The sequence below is a fragment of the Anas acuta genome, chromosome 13 (assembly GCF_963932015.1).
Source record: "Anas acuta chromosome 13, bAnaAcu1.1, whole genome shotgun sequence".
Lineage (NCBI taxonomy): Eukaryota > Metazoa > Chordata > Aves > Anseriformes > Anatidae > Anas > Anas acuta.
In genome coordinates, this window is record NC_088991.1 from 619959 (window position 1) to 640729 (window position 20771).

General features: G+C 37.8%; 1 protein-coding gene across 1 annotated transcript in view; it reads left to right on the top strand.

Moving 5' to 3' along the window:
• The first annotated feature begins 737 nt into the window (after positions 1-737).
• TENM1 (teneurin transmembrane protein 1) overlaps positions 738-20771 on the top strand; it is a 918746-nt gene continuing 898712 nt past the window's right edge. The window contains exon 1 of the mRNA XM_068696724.1: positions 738-1070. The gene's annotated coding sequence lies outside the window, so the exon portion shown is untranslated. The remainder of the gene's footprint in view (positions 1071-20771) is intronic.

The window sequence follows — 20771 nt, forward strand, 5'->3', positions numbered from 1 at the left end:
CACTAGCACTCACTGCCATGTTTGTACTCCTGTGCAACAAATGGGATTTTTCATGTGATCATGTATGGTCTTAGTATCTTTGCACACTTCTGTCAGTGTGTGCGTGAGATACTAATGCAGACAGGCCAGAGTCAAATCCCCAGATTCAGGCACTTCTGAGCTCTAGACTGTTCAAAATCCAAATTAGGGTTTTAAAGCTTCATCCTTTCTCTAATATTTATTCAGATTTATGATACATGTAGTACTTTAGAGCTAATTCTTGTTCATAATGTAGCTGTTGTTCAGTCGTGACTCTAGTGTGTAAAAATCCTGCATTTATCTTTGAGCCTGTAGACATTTAAGTCTCTGTGTTCTTCAGGGCTGTATGTATTTATTTAGTCCTTTGCCTGTTTGATAGATGGCAGCAGATAAATGTTTCCTATCCAGGGATGTCTCATTAGTTTTTGATTTTAGTATCTTCTGTCAGCAAATAATAGGGGATTTTTACACATTTGTGTGATTGTATTGTGTTTTCACTCTTAGTTCCTTCCGTGTTTTCACAGGTGAGGTGACACATAAATACGACCTTATCCTTAAATACTGTTTTCAAAGAAAATGCATTTATCCTATAACCAGAGCCCGATCGCCTTGTCGTTACAGCCCCGCTGTTTTCGAAGAAGCAGTCTCACTCTCTGATACAGAAGGTGGAGACTGGGAAGCTGGCTCTGCTAAGCCTTGCCTAATGCAAACTGCTTTAGTATGCACATCACATCATGCCGACTATACTGCAGGGAGCAGGCAGTTATCGCACAAGCGTGCATCCTCAGAGCCAGGATAAACACTCCGTTACTCTCCCTCTAAACTGCTCTTCTGGGAGGGACAGAAAATAAATAGGGAGCGAGAGAGGCATTTGAAGTAACCTTTTTAAGGAGGAGGCAGCAGCCAATAGAACCTTTCTTCTTTTTTTTCCTCTTTTTTTTTTTTTTTTTTTCCTACTTCTTACTAGAGAAATTCGTGTTATCTCAGCAATTAAGGAGAAGAGCCAGCGTCTAGGGTTCCAGGCTGTGAGGGGGAGTAGCAACTTGTACCAGGTAGGAAGCCCTTTCAACATCCTCTTTAATTCATGCAGCTCAGTTACTACTCGCTATGTTACTATGTGGTGGCTGACTTCTGGAGACCTTGTGTCTGTTAGCCACCATTCCCCAAATGAAAGAGACCTTGGGGAGCTTTAATTGCCAATGACCTTCAGGGTATTTCTTGGAAAGGCACTGGTACTTAGTGCTGTAAAGTAAAGCAATCTATACTTTGGTCTGACTGCTTGGAGGTGTGCATTTAGCATCAGGATGCAGCTGGGTGAAACTGCAGCTGTTCCCCGTCTACAAAACCATGTCACAAATGAGTAAAAATTAGCCATCTTATAGTAACAGAAACAGCTGCTCTGCATTTTTAGCAACACTGCTGTATTACTTTCCAAAACTTATTACCATAAATTCTTTGTGTGCTGGAACGTAAACAGATATGCTTTAGGAGATTTCAAGTTATTTTGACAGCTGTCTACTATATTTTCATAGTCATTATGTGTATTATATGAAGACTTTTATAAACTTTCTTGAGGCAGTTATGTATTGCATGGTAGACTAATATTTTTGCTAATAAATGAATGTAATGATTGTAGTGAGCTGGTTACAGTATTTGCTTTACAGTATTGCCTTTGGAGAGTGTGCAGGAATGGAGGTATGTCCTGCCATGGTTGAGGTCTAGTGTAGGATGAAGCCTTTGGTCATATTTGCTTGTTTTATCCATCTTAGTACTGCAGAAGGATGAAGGGGAAAGGGAGGAGGAGGAGAAAAACCTATAATCAAGCTTTGTGATCCTTTTGTGCAGTGTTTTCTTCCTAGTATTTTGTATTTGTGTGCATTCACATGAATGAATGCTTTGGTTACATCTGTTCAATCTCTGTATCGTGACAGTCATGTGACTTGGTAAGTTCATTAAAAGCAAGAGGAGCCGTTGTGTGTGATGAAGACGCAAGTTCAGAGCTTGGGAGCTGATCCTGCGAGGTACACTGTGGTGTCTGTGGGGCTCTAAAAGTTTAATTATTTGATCGATTTAAGTCACTCTCTTCTGAGCACTAGGAATCTGCAGCAAACTTTTGCAAGGTTTAGCATTCTCTTCTGTAAATTAGACCAGTAACAGTGAATTATTAAGGGTAAAAATATATGTTTTTTTTTTTTTTTTTTTTTTTTTTTAAGTGTAAACAGTGGCATGGGCAAGGTTGTTGTGTCTAAAGATTCTGTTGCTTGCAGAAAAACCTGAAAATATTGCTTGACACAGAGCTTAAGCACAACTGCTGTGACAAAAAATAAAAAAAATCTGATAATAGTAGAGCTCTCTGTGATGATTATACCCACACAACTTCTTCCTGTATGTAATTCGTCTATGCAAAGAGACCATTAAACAATATATAGAGGGCTATCCTGTGACTCTTATCCCTCAAAAAGCTACTGAGGAGGTGTAAATCCATAGTCTTCTTTCTGATGATCATACTGAAAAAAACAGTTCTTGTAAATTGAGAATTAGATTTGATAGAATTAAAAATTAAGTAGATTAAAAAAAGAAATAGCTTTGAGAGTAATAGCTGTAAATACAGGTGAGATCTAGCTAGTGACTAGGGTTGGTTAGAGGATCTGGCAGCAGCTGAGGAGAGTTGTACCCATTTCATCTCTTTGAGAAATTCAGTGCTTGGGAGAACTCACACTTACAAAGTACTGATTCAATTAGAAACTGACATAGGAAGAAAACTGGAATGGGAAAGTGAAACCTTGACTTCTATTTCTCTTGATATATGACCTGTGTGATTAAGAAAATGATATCCATGTCCTTCTGTTATTCTAATGAGTATGATTTGATGTAATACTGAAGTGAATTATTGCCTTAAAGAAGAGTGAGTAGCAAGCTGAACACACCTTAATGCATTTCAGAAACTTACAAAATGTGGGTTTCAGAGAAGATGAAGGCAAAGGATAACTATTTGTTTTCTTGTTTTAATTTTCTTCATCTAATCTCCAATCCAAATGCTATCCCTAGGAACATTAAATCCTCATATGTTCTCAGTGAAATTGGTGAATTGACTCAGGCCTTATCTTGACTTTTGTTTTGTTTTGTTTGTTTTGTTTTGTTTTATTTTATTTTATTTTATTTTATGTTTTACTAATTCTTTTTCACACCTTGCAGATCACCAGAAGACTGTGCATCAGGATATTTAGGTTTCTTCTCAGCTTCCTGTTGCTTGCAGGTCTCTCTATGTTTCTATGCCTCATTTACTCACATTAAATACATGTGTTGGCAGCTGCCTATTTTGAAGCATACTGCATATTTGAGTTTTCAAATTACTCCCATTCACACAAGTGGTGCTTTATGTAGATTTGCTTTTTTGACACACTATGCTGTAGCTTATGAATTTGACTTCAATTATCTCTCTTTTTACATTACTTGTAGCTCACCCTACTGTAACCCTGCTGAACAACCACTGGTTTCTTCATGACTGAAACTCTTGTTTCATTTATAAAACAGGCAGTAGAAATACCTTTTGTGCTTCAGCCCTGCCCTGGAGGAAACTACTTTTCTACAGATAGCTCTGTGGGGTTTGTGGGTTGGCCCTGGCCCACTGGGGAATCCTATTACTTTTAATGAGATTCCTCAGGAGTGCAGGAGTCACTGTTAGCAAATCTATGATGTCTAAATATCTAAAAGAGTAGATCAGACACACATCTTAGGATTTCTCAGCAAAAATGGTGCTATTGGAGAAGATAGGGTTTGTTAATCAGAAAAATAAGCTGATCTGAGTACCAGAGGAGTTGCTTGCTGGCATCCCTAGTAGTCACATAACGATGTGTGGGCACCCCCTTATTTCAGTGCCTCTGAACAAGGCTTCCTACTTTTCTATTGGTTTTTATTGGCTCCAGGCTTTATCAGTGACTTTTTTTTCCCCAGCATCCATGTGGTACAGAGCAAGGTCACCTGGTGCCATCAGAATTAAGATGAGGAAGCCTCAGATTTGTTGGTAGGGTCTCATATGATGTCACATGACACATAAGGTCTCTTTCTCTAAAAGCAAAAGTACTTGATGTTTCTTAGTGCTTTTTGAGACATTACTGCAGTACTGTTGTCATTAAGGTATCAGGCAGGCGGATTTCAATCAATCATACCAAATCAATCAGCTATGTTGTTAATATGAGGACTATCAAGATGTATTATAAGAAATTTTAGGTGTTGATATTATCCTGTATTATTATGGGAGTCTTCAGAGTGGTCATTATCTTTTGATCTAACTTTAGTTAATTTTAACAAGCTCTTTGTTTTTTGGAAGCAAAACACTAAACACAGTTCCAGTAATGTATGATGACTCTGCAAATATGTACAAGACAATTTTCAAAAAAACAACCTGGTATGCTTTGAGGCACAAGGGCTGCACACTTAGGCTGAACAGACAGGTCCATACTCAGGCTTGTGTTCTTTCTACTGGGAGTATGGAGCAGAGCATCCCTTTGCCCGCTGTCAAGATGTTTGCTAATATTTTTACAGATGAATGCTTGAAGATAAAGGACTCCTGTACTTTGCTTTCTATGCATGCAGGGGATCAGAATTAATGGTGGGGCTGGATAAGTGACTAACACAACTACCATTGGACTTCACTGCCAACTTTAAGAAAATAGTGAGTTACTTAACAGCACACAACTTTTGAGATTTATTTAGGCAATAATCCCCAAGAAACCAGTCATTACTAGCTATTAACTGCTGGTTTGTTTGTTGCTGGACCATTAATGCTCTAACGAACTGGCTGTTAACTAAACTAAGAGCAAATTCTGAGGTGGGTATTTGCTCCACCTGTGTGTTAAGTATGGCATATTTTCTTTATCTGCCCTATATATTTTAGTCGCTAGGGACTCACTAATTTATTCCATTAGCGTCCTTTGATGCTACATGGAAAAGCTATCATGATGAAGCTGGATTTATAATACCTACGAGGCAGTAGGTATAAATGTGTTTGTCTTCATTTTTTCTTCTGAAATTTCATTGCATTTTCTGTTAGCACACTGGGCAGCTCTACTGAGCTGATTAGAACCATCACAAAACTTGCCATGTTACAATGAAATGGAGATCAATTTAGGTCAGTATCTTATGAGTCCCAGATACAATGTGGGCAGAAGAGACCTCAAAAGTTAAATATAATGTAAGTAACTTAGAAAAATGGTAATAAAATAAGACATTGACTTGTGGGAGTCTTTTGTCTGAATCTTATCAAGTTCAAAAAATGATACCGTCTCTCTAAACGCAAATACTCATATTTCTTTTTTTACCATAATGGGCTTAAACTCTGAAAACACAAAGTCTAGCTAGCATTTAGTATATGTTTTATGAAAACGCAAACCATGCTCTGCACAGCTCACAAGAGCTTATTTTTGAATTTAAGTAACCAAGCAGTACCAAGGTTGATGTTTTTTTTCCAGGGCTGGTAGTGTTTGTCAGGATTGAGATTCCTTATTGGAGAGCTGCAACAGAGGTGGAGAGATGGGAGAGTGATCTTTTTATTACATTATAGTGCATTAGACTGGTATAATAATTGTTGCTCTGAAGTACCTCTTTGGGTAAACCAACTTATTGTTAAAAGTACAGGAGGTGGGGAGAAGGAGGATCTCTCTATTCAGCACACTACCTAGCAAGGTGTATAGCAATTGGTAGTTATCAGTAAAGAATAAAATGCAAGCAACTGAAATTCTGAGAAAGAAATGATCTTTGTGAAATGGTTGTGCTGTTGGCTGTTTCCTGTGCTTGTTCTTCACTTCAGTGTCAATTAGATGGGTGCGATGCAAAGCTCTTGGAGAAGACAAACATCATTAAAGAGAAGCAGTAAAGGTAAAAATAAATAAATAAATCAGTAAACTTGTATAATTTGTGATGCATTTATTTAAAATGACAGCTATTTAAATGAAGTAGGTTTTCCTGGTGTACATTACCATTTGAGCAACTGACATCAGTGTTTTGCTGAACATGATTCAAACTCATGTCCTCTTGACTGGCTAGTACCTTTATTTATGTTTTCCTACAAAACATCTGCCAGATGTAACATCAAAGCAATGTATAACATAATGAAATCTTTAGGGCTGCAGAAATGAATGGCAGACTTCTATATTGTCTTGCTACAAAAAGAAAAAATATTATGTAAGATACAAACTGTTTTTCTGTTTTAGTATAGTACGTAACTCATTATTAATACTTTGTGCAGATCTTCCAGAAATTAGCATAGAGACCACTCAGCACATATAGGTAAAAATATCAGTGCCTGGCTTTCAAATAAACTGTGATTTTAAGTACACAAATATTTGCAAGTAATTGTTCTTTGGTGCATTACTATAAATTAATTATCTAGGATCAACATAAGCGGGCATGATTCAGGCAGAATTATATGTTGCACTGACGTGAAACCCAAGCAGTTGAGTGTGACTTTATTGCAACAGAAACCAAAGGTCAACTGCTTGGAGCTGAATTATCAGCTGCACTGGAGTTCTCACCCAGTATTAATCCTTGGGTGCCTCTGTAACCACACAAAAAAAACAGCTGCACGTGAATCTTTCTCACTGTTGAACAGGAAAACCACCCAAGTATTTCATCAGCAGTTTCATAAAAAAAAAATTAAAAATAAAAATAAATAAATAAATATTTATTTCCATCTTATTCCCAGGCATACTGTGCCAGAGTCATTTTGTTTTCCTGGCATCGAGTGTAATGCCAGGCTCCTGGGGTGCATCTGGGCTGCTGCTGCATTTGTTTAGTTTCATAAGACACTGAAATTTCTAGATGCTTTCAAGATGTTAAAAATAAGTTAAAAAAAATAAAAAAAATAAATAAATAAATAATTGAACTAATTCTTCCCAAATGGTTCTTGAAGTATAATTTGATTAGAATTTACAAATTAAAGAAGGGACTGCCATTGTTTCCAGGTACTGTATGGAGATCAATACTCGGAGATCAACATTTGGTTGAAAGCAGCAATACTTGGTTGAATATGCAGCAAGTCACTTACAGTCACTTGGTAGGTGCAGAAGTCTGGTACTTGGGCCAGTAATAGGAATAACAATGCCACCTAGCTTTTGCTGGGAGGCTTGTTAAGGTACAAGGAGGTGAGGAATGCTGACGGTGGCTTGGTTAAGCTTACAAGCGTGTGAGGGAAGCCACGCCTACATTTTGTAAACCTGGCTAAGGAATGAATTTCAGATGCACTAGAGAAGTTTCTAGGTTTCTAGAACTCTGAAGATATATAGGTTTTGAGTACAATACACTTAATTACTTGAAATTCCTTAGCTAAAAAATACATCAAAGAATTTATCAGTAATTATTCTCAGAACTGAATTGAATTCAACTAGGTTGTAATTCAACAATAAAAGGGTAAAAAAAAAAAAGTCAATAGTTGTTTCAAACAACAAATATAGAATATTTTTTGCCTATGGTTTATGTACTTCTAGTCTTAGTGTACGGTGGTGCAACCCACAGTTTTCTTTTGTGCCTATAGCACAAGTGATTGCTCAATGCTTTTCTTGTGTATGTGGGTTTTGTCAAGATTAGTTTATATTGACACTTGATGAATTGTACACTTAAACAAAACAAATAAAAATTAAGAAAAAGCAGGCTTAGGTGCCAGAATGCCTTCAGGAGAAAAAGAAAAATCAGAATGTTTTGGGGTATTGGCAATGACTGATGTGTTAGTTACAAATTACTGGTTTGGGTTACTGAGTAGAAAATACCAAGTCCCTGTCACTTAAGCCTGTTTAATTTTGATTCTTTACAGAAATGTATGATTAAAAATCAACTGTCCTATAGAATGAGCTGATAGGATCTAGCTTGAGTAGCCCAGTATATTAAACATTTTTACTGCCTCGACTCTTGCAATTCTTGAGAGATTTACAGTAGGACACATGCTCTGAGAGTCTTTCTGCTGTAACAGCCAGAACAGTCTGTCTTCATGTGGCTTTCCTCTCTAAAATTGTTTCGGACAACTTGACAGTGAACTGTAATATTTCTTTACTAAACAAACAAACAAACAAACAAAATATATAGTAGTATGCACAAAAACGATTTTTTAGGTCTTAAAATTATGTCAAGGCAAATCTTGCAATTACTCCTATGAACAATGTAACAAATCAAAGAAGAGGAGAAAAAAGTAAGAGCTCTGTACCTGGCTTTGTCTTTAGATTTTCAGAATCTGTTCATGTTACAATCCTTTGGGCTGTTGTGTTTAGAGTTTGTGACAATGGAAAAGTTTTGCTATTAGACTCAAGTGAATCCTCTGGGAGGCTCTGGGAAGAGCTCCAATTCTTCCACTTTACTTTCAATTAATTACGCTTTTACTTGAAGTTGATGAAGCTTACATGTTTATTTAGGAATGTTTTGTAGCTACATTTACACTTTTAGGAATAACAGAATGTGAGAATAGAGTCCACGGAATGTCATTTTTAAAGGAACTCAATTTCTTAAATGTTCTGTGATGTTTTAGGAAGAGGTATTAAGGATTGGTGTATACATCTGCATGATGTACTCCCTGCATCTTGACGAGTGTGTCAACTGGATGGATTCTTGCTGGGGCTTAAAGGGAAAGATAAGTGTAGGTGCGTCTCTCCTCCTGAAACAACATGTGGTCAGAATGAGTATTGAAGGAGACACCTAAGGCCATGGTAAAAGATTGTCCCATCCCTGCGTGTTCCTAAATGAAAAAGGATGCTGAGAGGGTGGAGGGAAAAGAACAAATTATTCCCAAGGGATGATGGCTTTTGCTATGCAGCACAGTAGCAGTACCTGCTTCCACATTCTTTATTTTTACAACACGTAACAGGAGAATGACTGTTTCACTTAGATTTTTCTTCAGGATAGATAGGGACTTCTGAAATTCAAAACATTGTTTTACGGTTGCTTAAATAAACCAAGGGCAAAAGTGACAAGTAGTTTCAGTGCTTTTGATCTCTTAGCTGAGTAAAAATACCCTTTTCTACTCTTCAGTTTTGCTGTTATCACTGCCTGTGTAGCTAATGTTTCTGAAGTCCTTATGTGTATCAATCAAATCTTCTAAATATTTTCAAGCTGTATTGTTAAAAAAAAAAAAAACAAAAAACACCACAAACACACTATGAAAACAGTCATTCTCAAAATAGATCATCATTCAAGCCTTTGAACTGGAAAGCTCAAAAGCAAGAAAAATAAATGTTTCATTGGAGCACCCCCCAGAAAAAAATCACCAGAGATGGGTGAAGACTCACTCCATTCTCATGGAATTTGAACTGGTTTGTTCATCAATATGATCTATATTTCACTTTCCCAGTGACCTGGAGCTAGGATGACAACACAGTTTTATTCTAAACTTAGTTTCCAAGTGCCCTAAGATGATAAATGATAGGTTTGTCTTTTTGTATTTATCTTACAGTTATGCTGCCATGAGACTTTAACTACTTTGGTTTAGACAGTGCTGTGTATGGATATCACCAGAAATGCAAAAAATTTCTCTCTCTCCCTCCACCAAAGCATCTGATTCCCTGGTAAGCAAAACCACTCAGATGTCTGTGAAACCTATGGTAGTTCTTCAGAGAGAAAGAGAAATGTCAGCTTGAATATTGCTTCAAGTCCTTTCAAAGTCATCACAGTAATAATACCCATTATTGTAATCTGATGGAGACTAACTGAAGCTACGCAAAGAGGACTATCGTGGGGTTACATAAAGGTCCTTCAAGAATTGCTCCAGATATTGCTTGCTTAAAAATGTCAACAATTCCTTTGACAAAAAAATTGCTTTTGCTCATTTCTTGATTCCCACAAAGTTTTTTGGGCACTGTCACAGAGAGATTGGAATACTGCACAGGAAGGGAAAGATGACCTTGAGGGCTACAGTAATAGTAGCTGAATGAAATTCAATAGGACAAAGTGCAAGATCATGCACAAAAACAATGTATTTCTGCTATAAGCTAGGAGCTTGTTAATTGGATATGACAGAGTAGGAGAAAGTCACAGGATGACTGCAAGCCACCAGTGCAGTACATCAATGAAAGGGCAAGTAAAATCTTAGCTGTGCTGGGTGAGATATTTGCATTAGTGAGAGAAAATAACAACTGCTTTTCCATGAGGTCCTGCAGAAACCATAATATATTATTCTTTTAATAGTTCTTTTTGCCTGCTCTTAAGTCAGAGGAATTCAAATTGGAACAAGTGGAAAGAAAGGTGAGTAGGATGCTTAGGAGAATGGGAAACCTTTCATCAGAGGAGGGATGAGAAGACTGTCTTGTTTAGTTCAGCCAAATAAATTTCTTAGAAGGTGAACAGTAAGTTAATGGCCAGTGTAAATATATTTAAGATGGAAACAAGCAGGTGCCTGGAGTTCAGAGGCTTGATATTCCAGAGCCAATTTGAATAGCAGTCAGAAAATCTAACCAGTCTTCCAGATGGAGAAATAGCACTTTCTTAAGGGGAAAATCTAACCCGCCTACCTGTGATTAAAGGCAGCTAGCCTCAAGAGCAATCACTTCCAGTTCTTGCTTCCAAGCAGTTAAAAGGAGAGGTCAATATTGAAATCAGTTCTGTAATTCAGATACTGCAAGGTTCTTGTGCGGTTCAATCTTGATTTACTTGGATTGCAATGAGGATGGGAGAAATCAGCATAAATCGTAAATTGCTAGAACAGTGTGGTCTGACTGGAAAGAATTGCAGTGTCGTAGTGGCACTGATAATGCAGCCTACTCTCACTGATTTATTCTCTCTGTAAAGACATACTCTGCAAACATCTACCTGCATATTTGTTTGGATAAAATATTTGGTATCAATATACTTTTAATCTGATTTTCCCAAATCCCATTGTTTAGATCCACATGGGCCACGTGCTAATTGCAAATAGAACAAAGATAAGCTTGAACTCCTGTTGTGTAAACTGTCCTTTACTTGAGAATGTGCCTTAGTGTATTAATAGACTCCCATAAAATTACCATCTCTCTCCCATCCTGCTAATCTGAATTTAGCTTTGTAGGGTTTTATTATTTTTTTTTCCCCTCATAATGAACTGACACTACTTTCTCTCTGCTCTTGGTCTTAGCCACTTCCCCCTTGCTGAGCTGATCTGGTACTTTGGAAAGCAACATCTCATCTCTGGTGTGTGAAATCAGTGAGCACAGAACAGGAGGAGGTGCTTTGTCTGAACGGTCCATTCAGTACAGCAGGGGAGAGCTGGCTGGGAAGAAAAGAGTGAAAACTTCAAGTGACAAAGGCAAAGGAGAAACTAGAATGAAGACAGAAAAAGACAGAAGATAAAAACTTGGACAAGGAAGAACAGGGAAGGAGGTTGGAAAAATAGGAATAGACAGACCAATACAAATATGGCAGATCAAGCCTTTAAAATATTAATTTAGGTTAAGAAGAATTACTACACAGTAAAAGCATATAAACTACTTTTTTTTTTTTTCTTTTTTCTCTGAAAACCACTAAATACTGTATGCTGGTCTAGTCCTCAGCAGTGCCCAGTGCTCCAATGCTGTTACTGTGTCAAGAGAAGCTTGTGATCATGCACTTGTGTGTTTAAGGCTACCTTTAAACCTAACCTGGACATGTTTTCTTGGTACATGAAGAATGTGGTCTCCACAGGCTGTCTTGCCACCTCTTATGTTTAATCTCACCAGAGCTATTTCCACCATTATTGCACATCTGAGGGTGCTGTGGGCTGGAAGCAGCCATCTCACCAGGAGACTCTCCTGGGTTAGGAGAACCCTTCTACAGCTGATACATCACTTCTTTTGGGGGCAGTGAGTGGCTGGAGTCAACAAAGGAGCACAGGAGTGCTGGGAGTACCCAGAAAACAGATCTTCTGACTTTGCTTAGCTCTTGTGTAGTGCTACAAGTTTATCTTCGTCCTTTCCAAGGCTTCACTTTGGGATCCACATCAATGTAAGCCCAGTAACCTTGGGAGAACATCTTTTGTTTTTTCACTTCTAGAATACTTGTGGCAGGAGCATCTCTCTCTGATTCCTGCCTGCGTGCATACATACAGGAGATAGCTATAGAAATGTATCCTATTATTCCACAATGCCTGAGGGTACTGGAGTAGCTCTGAGGACAGATAACAACTGAAGTTCCTCCAACACTGTCAAATGGTAATTGCAGGCTTAGATTGTGGTTTTATTGTCAGAGTAGTATTGCCAAGAGGGACTTCTTAGAACCACCATGCCCAAGTACAGGCTTTTTTTTTCTTTTAAAGTTTTCTTTTAGTGTCTCCTTTTTCTTTTCTCCTACTCATCTTGAATTTTCACTGGATTATTATTTCTTCTTTACCTTCAGTATCAAAACTTACTTGTCTCTGATTTTGCTGCTGAATTATTGGCTGTACCTTGTTAATGGACAGCCTTTAGGTCAGCAACAGAAGCCAAGATAGTGTCTTTTAAAATGTGTGATTGAAGATAAAGAAGGAATTTCCTAAAAGTAGCCTTATTCAAGAACGTTCTACTTTATTTTGTTGATTTTTTTGCTCTTAGGTTGATTCTGCTCAAGTTCTTTTAAAACTGGAGGTCATAGTGGTAAGCAATTTTCTATGCATATTTTCTAAACCAGTCTGTTCCAGTGACAAGACAACTCCTCCTTTACTGTGAAAAAACCTTGCCCATCGTCTTCAGAAAATAAATATTATTTATCCCTTCAGCAGACCCAAAGGCTGATAGAAAACCCAGGAGCCCCCAAATCCACAATTCTCTCAAAATATCTGTTGCAAAGAAAGACTAGATTTTGTTGGCAGCTTGAATATGTGAAAAGAGGTAACAAGTAAGTGGAGCCTTTGCTCGGGGGAGAAGTACTCAGAAGGTAATAATTTAAAACCTGAAACTCCAGTATTCTTCCTTGAAGCATGGAAGTTCTACTTTTTTATAGCATTATGTAGAGAATGTCTGCAGCATGTAGAAAAACTAAGCACTGTAAAGGACTGATTAGGGAATACATACTTCCAGTACATTCAGTTTCAGGAAAATGCATGATTACAGAAGACTGAAGCAATAGAAATGACTCCTCACATCTGCCACCTCTTCTCACACCTTTCACAATCTCTGCCTGTGCCTCTTAAAGGGTTTCAGTTCTTCTCTATTAAGAATCTATAGCTTGAATCACACAGCTGACAAACTTCATATAAATTTATATCTCAGAGTTTTGCTTGAATTGATTTAGGATAAAGTGTCCTATTTCAGAGAGACACAAGTCTTAACCTGGGCTTTTTGATGTAATTATTTTCAGTGCAGGTGTGAAGAATAGATAGTCGTGGTGAAACTTAACTTTTATAAGCCATGCTGATAGCAAACAAGGGAAAAATTAAGGCCCAGTAATGAGGTGTAGCAGTACTGTTGAGGGCATCCAGAAGTGTAAGACTGGGACAGACTGGCCTTATATTAGCTTCAGTGATAGTCTTAGTTGTAGTTGTAGATTAACCAACAACATCAGTGTCAGGTTTAAATCAGAGTCCTACAGCTGCCAGCACCACACAGGTGCAGGTGGAGAGAGAAAGCAAGATATTAACAGGATTGTAGCCAAATGCCAATATACCTTATTACTTTTAATCTTTTTAGAGACATGAAACATACATTCAGTGGAGCCAATTTCTTGCGATTTTGTTAAGGTATTTGAAATTCTTAATGGGGATGAAATGCAGAATAGCGATGAGGGCAGAAAAAGAAGGAATGTCATGACAACCATCAAGGTGTTTCTTGGGCTTTTCAAAGAGAACTCTCCTTGACCCTCTTGGAGCAGATCATTTATTATTGAAAGTGTCTAACAGATAAAAAGTGAACTCTGCACAACAGTGTACGTCAGGCTACTTATTTGTAACTTGGAGTGTTGCTCTTACTGCTGTACTGAACTTGGGTGCTCTCAGGGTTACAAGAGGACTAACCCCAAAGATTGCAGTTCCTTAACAGTAGCTTTTCTCATGCTCTCTGAGAGTAGGAAAACCAAAGGCTGTGTTGCTGCCCCAAAGTGGGAGAGTGAAAAGGGTAATGCCTGCTGCAGAAACTGTTACTTGTACTGGTTGCTGCTGAGTTCCTTTGTTTGCTTCTCTCCTTTGTTACAGCAAGTGTTCCTGCTAGGTTAGCGCTTGTGGCATCTGCTCCTGTCACACTGATTCATTTACCTTGGAGATGAAATGAAGCAGAATTGCACATTGGTATTGGCAGGGCGGAGAGCTGTGATTCTCAGCTCTATTTCTTTTTGTTTCTCAGAGCCCTCTTCCTCGTTGCTTAATTCTAGTAAGCATTCTCCATATGCATTCAGTGTTTTTGTGTGTTTCTTTTTGTGTGTAGACTTTTCTTGTCTTGTCTTCCTGCTTCTTGTCAACTGTTTAAATTTTAAGTTATTCTAATAGACAGATGCTTCTTTGTGTGGACTTCTGTGCAGCATACAGTAAGATGCAACCATGCAGTTAATTGAAGGCACTGAATAATCGTGCAATATAAAAACTGTAATTACTGATAGTATTAGTTTTCTAAAATGTCACTTTCTATTCAGGGAAAAATCACAGCAAGGAACCTATTTCTTATCAATAACCACTTTTCTTAACATGCTTGTGTGGGTTCCTACAACCCATAGAGAAAACATCTACCAGTAGATAGTGGTGTAACCATAGGATCTTCATAGCTGATGTGTTAATGCCCCCTTTTTTTTGTGCTTGATGCAAAATCCAATTGTTCATGCTCTTACGCTATTTTGAATTGAGAAGCTAAACTGAAGGTAAAATAGATGACAGTATTTGCTTTTTGAAGCATACTCTGCAGAGGAACGTTGTCTGTGAAAGCTGTTGTCCAGAACACAGTATGAATTATGTACTGGTAAATGCTGGGTTACTGTAGCAATACTCAAATAATTTAGAATCCTGAATTTAGCCTCAGGAACCACCCATTATTAAATGAGCATCTTGGTGATTTGTAATCTTAGTTTTAGTATAAAATGTTGCTACAGCTAGTTCTTGTTAATGATTACAACTCTCAGCAAGCAGATGAAACTAAGTATTAATTAATCTCTTAGTCTTATTTCTATGAGATTTACTTTTTTTTTGAACTTCAAAGCAGAAGTACTTAAAGGAAATCTGAGGTTTTATGCTCTTTCTCTGTAATACTCGAATCTTTAGTGGTTGCACTTTCAGTATTTGTACTCCTTATACTAAGAATGGAAATACCAAAAATACTGTAGCAAATGCTAAGTTTTCTTAGTAAGTCTGTACTTAATAAAAGTTGCTTGCTCCGCAGTTAGCACCTGCTATCTTCAAAATATGTTAGTGCTAGACACCTTTCAGAGATGAGATGATGTACTTTCCCTGAGAATTGCTGCTATGAAGTGGTTAAGATAAATGTGAATATGTCTTCCTGTCCTTTTTCATGACAGGAGCAATGGGAAAGTGCCAATCAGTTGGTTAATGAATCCGTGTGATAACTTCATGACTCTTCATTTTCTCCCACTCTGTCTGTGCTTTTGGCAGTTCTAGAGATGTTAATCTCTCAACATTTGCACAGGAAAGGTCTGTTGTTTGAGAGAGGTCTTTACGTGCTCTACCTACAAAGGATCAGCGTGTCAAAAGGCACTGCTTTTGAGCTGATCTGTCTGATTAATTCCAGCGAATCCACTTGTCTGTCCTGGGGAGCTGCCACCCTCACCTTTCTGAATCGAGTACTTGGGTGTCGCTTTGGGTATGGTCACGACTCCTCCATTCCTGTCTCTTTCTCTGTGCATTCTCTGTGCTGTTCGCATTTCGGAGTCTGGTTCTCTGTCTCTCTTGGATGGTTGGGCTTTTGCTGTTCTTTCTGTGGGGTGTGGGAAGATGGGCTGCTCAGGTTAAACCTCTGCATTTGGGCAACATGCACCCCTGTGCTTCTAATGTCTACATTAGCCTTTGTTTTGTTTCCAGTTTCAAATGTTTATTTAAAAATGGCAATAATTTGGTATGAAAAGTATTCCCAATCTGTATGTGGGATTCCGAAAGTAGTCTAACTTGGTGCAAGATCTTGCCTGTTTGTAGCACTAAATCCATACGGAAATGCCTTTTTGCTAGCGCACTCTTGCACAGGGTGTGACAAACTAGCTGTGTATTTGTGTGCTGTGTAAAGTGATCCTTAGATCATAGAGTCAAGGGGTTTTCTTTTTAAATTACTCTTTGTGATATTAGGTAGTCTTTGGGTCTCTCCTTGGGGATTGGCTGACGATTTCCTGTAAGACCTTTATAGTCTGAAAAAGATACGGATACTTTCTAAGTCAGTCATCAATGGCAATTTTGTTATGGTACCTGGGGCTGGAGGAGAGGCTGGACAGAGAGGACACATACATTTTGATTGTGCTTTTCTTCATCTTATCCTCATTTATGTCAAAAATAGCAATGCTGGAATGGGTGTAAAAAGGGGGATGACCAAAGATATGGAGCAGTTTAGGAATGAGACAACTAACAGGAAATGTAGGAGTTGCTCTGTTCATAATTCTTAAGTGTGTTGAGGGTGAGTTCACCCTTTCTTATGCTAAATAACTCCTTGAAGGAGGGTGGCATTTACAAATAAAATCATCAAGGGACAGAACTTGAATGAGCAAATAAGTTTGTTCAACAAGATTTTTAAACTCTAGTTCTCTGTGCCGTTTAATCTATGGGATGCAAAAGTTTATATAGATTCAGAAAGTGATTAAATAATTTCATAAAAACATAAATCTGCTGAAGACTATCAAACCCAAAGGTGTAATAGCTGACTTAACGTAATCATGAAGCTAAAACCTAGAAAGATTCAAGGGAGATAACACCAAACTCTTTCAGTTCTTTCATGCATTTTTTTATTTTGGCAAGGTTTCTTGTAAATAGCATTAGTGCACTGCTTAGGAAAGGGTGTTAATGGTTTGATCCTGAAAAAGGACTTTTACTATCTTGAAATTAAATACACAAATGATTATGATTTTTCTGTCTTTATAAAAATCATTAGTTTTAGACATTCTTATATATCAATTAAACAGTGGCTAATGGCATTAGGGAGAGTATAAGTACAGAGGTTTGAAAACAGCTCTTGCAAGGTTAGGTTTGTTTTTATTTTTTACGGTGTTTGTGGTTCTTTATACTCTGATTTCTCATAATAAATGGTCTAACATTACAATCAGTCAAAGTCGCCCATACTGCATAGATATGATCAATGCATGCTCTATATGGAAAATAATAAAGTAAACAGTAATTTCTAATGATCTTGCTTAAAATTTCATTTTTAATAATTATATTTTCTCTTTAAATTTGTGAATTCATTTGCATTAATGGCATCGGTAATATTTTCAGGTCATAGAGTTCTTCCAGTAAAACCAGGGTAAGACTAATTAGACTTTACCTATTTGATGTTACCATCAGTCCAACAGTCTTAAGGGAAGAAATAGTTTCTGAGCTATCCTTTTTTTTTATTATTATTTTTGGTAATGCTGTTGCTTAAATGCAAAATGTGTCACTGTCTGTATTATATCGTATGCTTAAATGCAAAATGTGTCACCGTCAGTATTATATCATAGTGTGTATTCCAATGATCGGGGTGGCATACTGATCTTATTGTAGTGCTGTGAAATGAGTAAGTAAGGGCTGACAACTGGCAGCAGAATCAATACGTGTTCTTTTAAGGTAGTGCTCACTGTTGCTGGACACAACAGACCAGAACTTGCTGTTAGTATCAGGAGACTATTTCAAATGCTGCCAAGGTCAAAAGCAATGTGCTACCTAGTATTTTAGCTCCCTTCTAAGGGTGAGAAAACCCAAATGTAGTGCATTCACAATGAAGTATGGCAGCTCATTTCCAATTGTCACACAAGCAAACACTTGCAGGTGTTATGGCTACTGCAGGCTGCATTTTAAGAGCCAGCCCCTTCCAGCACTGTCTGGGCGTGTGGATGATCCCCATGGAGTGGGAGGCGGTGCTAGTGAGGCTGAAGTACCTGTTCTCTTTCTTTGCCCTCTTTCTGAGGTTGGGCACGTTGACCTGTTCACGGTTCACCTCTCCACTATGCAGGAAATCTCAAATTCTGCGTGACTTGATGGTCCTCCTTGGGCCATGCAGGCCCATCTCCTCAGGAGAAAGCTCAAGACGTGAGATGTGACCTGACTTCTGCGGGCAGGCCAACGCAAGGCCCGGCAGGGTTAACAGCTGAATAGCAAGGCCTCCAAGCTAGAAAGGCAGAGGAGCTGTGTGAAACCCTTGAAGTTATAAATAAATGCAGGAGTCCATTTCAGTTCTCGTCTTGGAACAAGGCTCTGCATAGGAAGAGGACACTGTCCTCAGTTTTCTGGGGCCTGCTTCAAAGTGCATAAAAATACCAAAATGCATGGCATGTTAAAATGTTCTGTAATTCATTAGTTAATGTCTTAACGGATCTTTGGGAGTATGCTACAGAGGCACTACATTTAAAACAGGGTAGTTGTAGAGTAATGCTTAAGCAGCTTTGAGAAAGAAAGTGTAATTTTACTTTAAAATGCATTATAATTTTCAGAATTTGGAAAATAAGCAGAGCACTGACTACAATAACAGTAAAAGCCTAGAGCAGTTAAAATTATGTCAAGTTCAGCTTCTGCCAGCATATGATGCAACCCAATGTACAAAAGCAAAGTACTGTCAACTAATAAATAAAACAGAAGAAAAGAGCTTACAAGAGCAAGGAGATTATGTTCTTAATGCCATAAGAATGGATAAATGTACTATTTTCTGCACTTGTACTCTGATACGTGAATGAAAATATACATGAAGTAGTCCATGCATTAAAATTCCATGATAATTTATTCATAATAAATACCAAATTCAAAGGGAATGACCTAAAACGAATCCATTCTTTTTAGTAAATATTGTAATGCAACCACATAACAGAGATACTGCAACCTAGCTTCTGACAAGTCATCTTTTTCAACTCTTATCTGTGAGTTATTTGAAAGATGGTTGGAACATGATTGAATGAAGGAAGTTGTTTTGATTTTGTGTAGGTCTAGGTTCTCGAAAATATTTTATCTTGGAGCAAAATGTTAAGAATACCATGAAATGCATCATGTTGCTTAAAGGTAAATGCTAGAGATACATGAATCACTTAATTGTTTTTCCTGTACAGTATCTTTTTGCTCTTTGCCAAGGGATTACTTTTTCAGGCACTAGAGAGCAACAGTTCTTCATTCTTGTTATCTGTATTTTCCCCTCTGACTTCTCTAAACAGCAGTTATAAATGGCCAAGTGGAATCAATCCTGGGGTATTCTACATCTGCTGCCTTGTAAGAAATGTCCCAGATGTGCCAGCCATACTATTTTTGTTATTTCACGTTCATCATAACTGCTCTTTAACTAAATAAATAAAAACTATTTTTTTCAGAAGGGCAAAAGAAAATGCAAAGCAATCAAAACAAGCAAGTATTGACTATGTTTCAGATGGCTGTTCAAGGACTTTTATTCCACAGAACACTCACTGCAAAGCTCATGTAGGATGATTTAAAAAAAAACGAAACAAACTGTCTTTCAGCCTTCTGTACCAACAATCTCAAGCCATTTAACTGAGATGTGCTTGGGGTATCCATGCATATTTGTGACTGTAGTGATGTCATAGAAAAATGGCTATTGTAAAGCAATCTCAAAATACTGTAAAACTTTTGTGCAAGGGAGATGCTGAAGATGTTTTGGCTCTTCTAAATTGACCTGAAAGCTGTCAGAGGCATAGTAATAGCATTTTTTGAATATGAAATACTACCAATTTTGATTCCTGCAGTTATGTCTGTTTAACTGGATCTTTGATCCTCATTCAGCTAAGCTTAGAGGAGTTTGATAGAGCTATGTTAAAAACTGTTTTCAAGATTTTTCTGACTGCATTGGGAATTTCACAATTGCTCCAGAATACCTCCCTCAAACACACTGGAGTTCAGAATGTATTTAACATGTCTGATTCAAGACTCTTGTAACTCCCTGCGTTATCCCTTGTGCCCTCCCTGCTTGTGTCCTTTTCTCCTCTGTCCACTCTTGGCCAATGGCACGGATGATTTAGGTAACCTCCTCGGAGAATTCTCTTTACCCACTGAATGAAACAACTGTTAGTGCTGGCTAGTTTATCTTACAAGTACAAATTTCACTGCACACTTAGCGGCCTTCTGAGCATTAAATAACATGCAGTCAAGCGGCTTGTCAGGCTGTATCACTGCTGTATTTGTAACAGGCTCTGCAAAGCGAGTGCTGTGCTGTCACGTAGCTGCTCAAGGAAATAGTTAATAGGGCCATTGCCTCATTTATCTGGAAGGGAGAGTAAAATTGATGGGTAGGGCATTGGCCTGTTATGGAGGTTAAAAAATAAGTTGAAAAATCTGTCCATTGAAGGTGTGCTAGACCACTAGGTAATCCACAGCAATGGATAACAGATTTGTAATTACATTGAAGTATTTCACTAAAAGGGCTATATTCCTTTACGTTATTTCCCAGTTGTCTATGCGACACACATCTTAACAAAATATTCAGTTCTGAGTACTGTGTGGACAAGATGACATATTGCCTTCAAACTCTCGCTACTTTTGGTACATTTATGCTGGCAGTGTACAATTTGGTTTCTGGATTTTAATGCCAAATAGCAGATCTCTTTGATTCATGACTGTCAGAATGCACACTAGAAACTGCTTTGAGAAGTCATATTTGGAAGCATGAGATGACAGCATGTTGGTTATTTTTAAGCATTATATTGGTTTATACATAGTGGAAGTGATTAGGAATGTTTTTGCTTTTTCT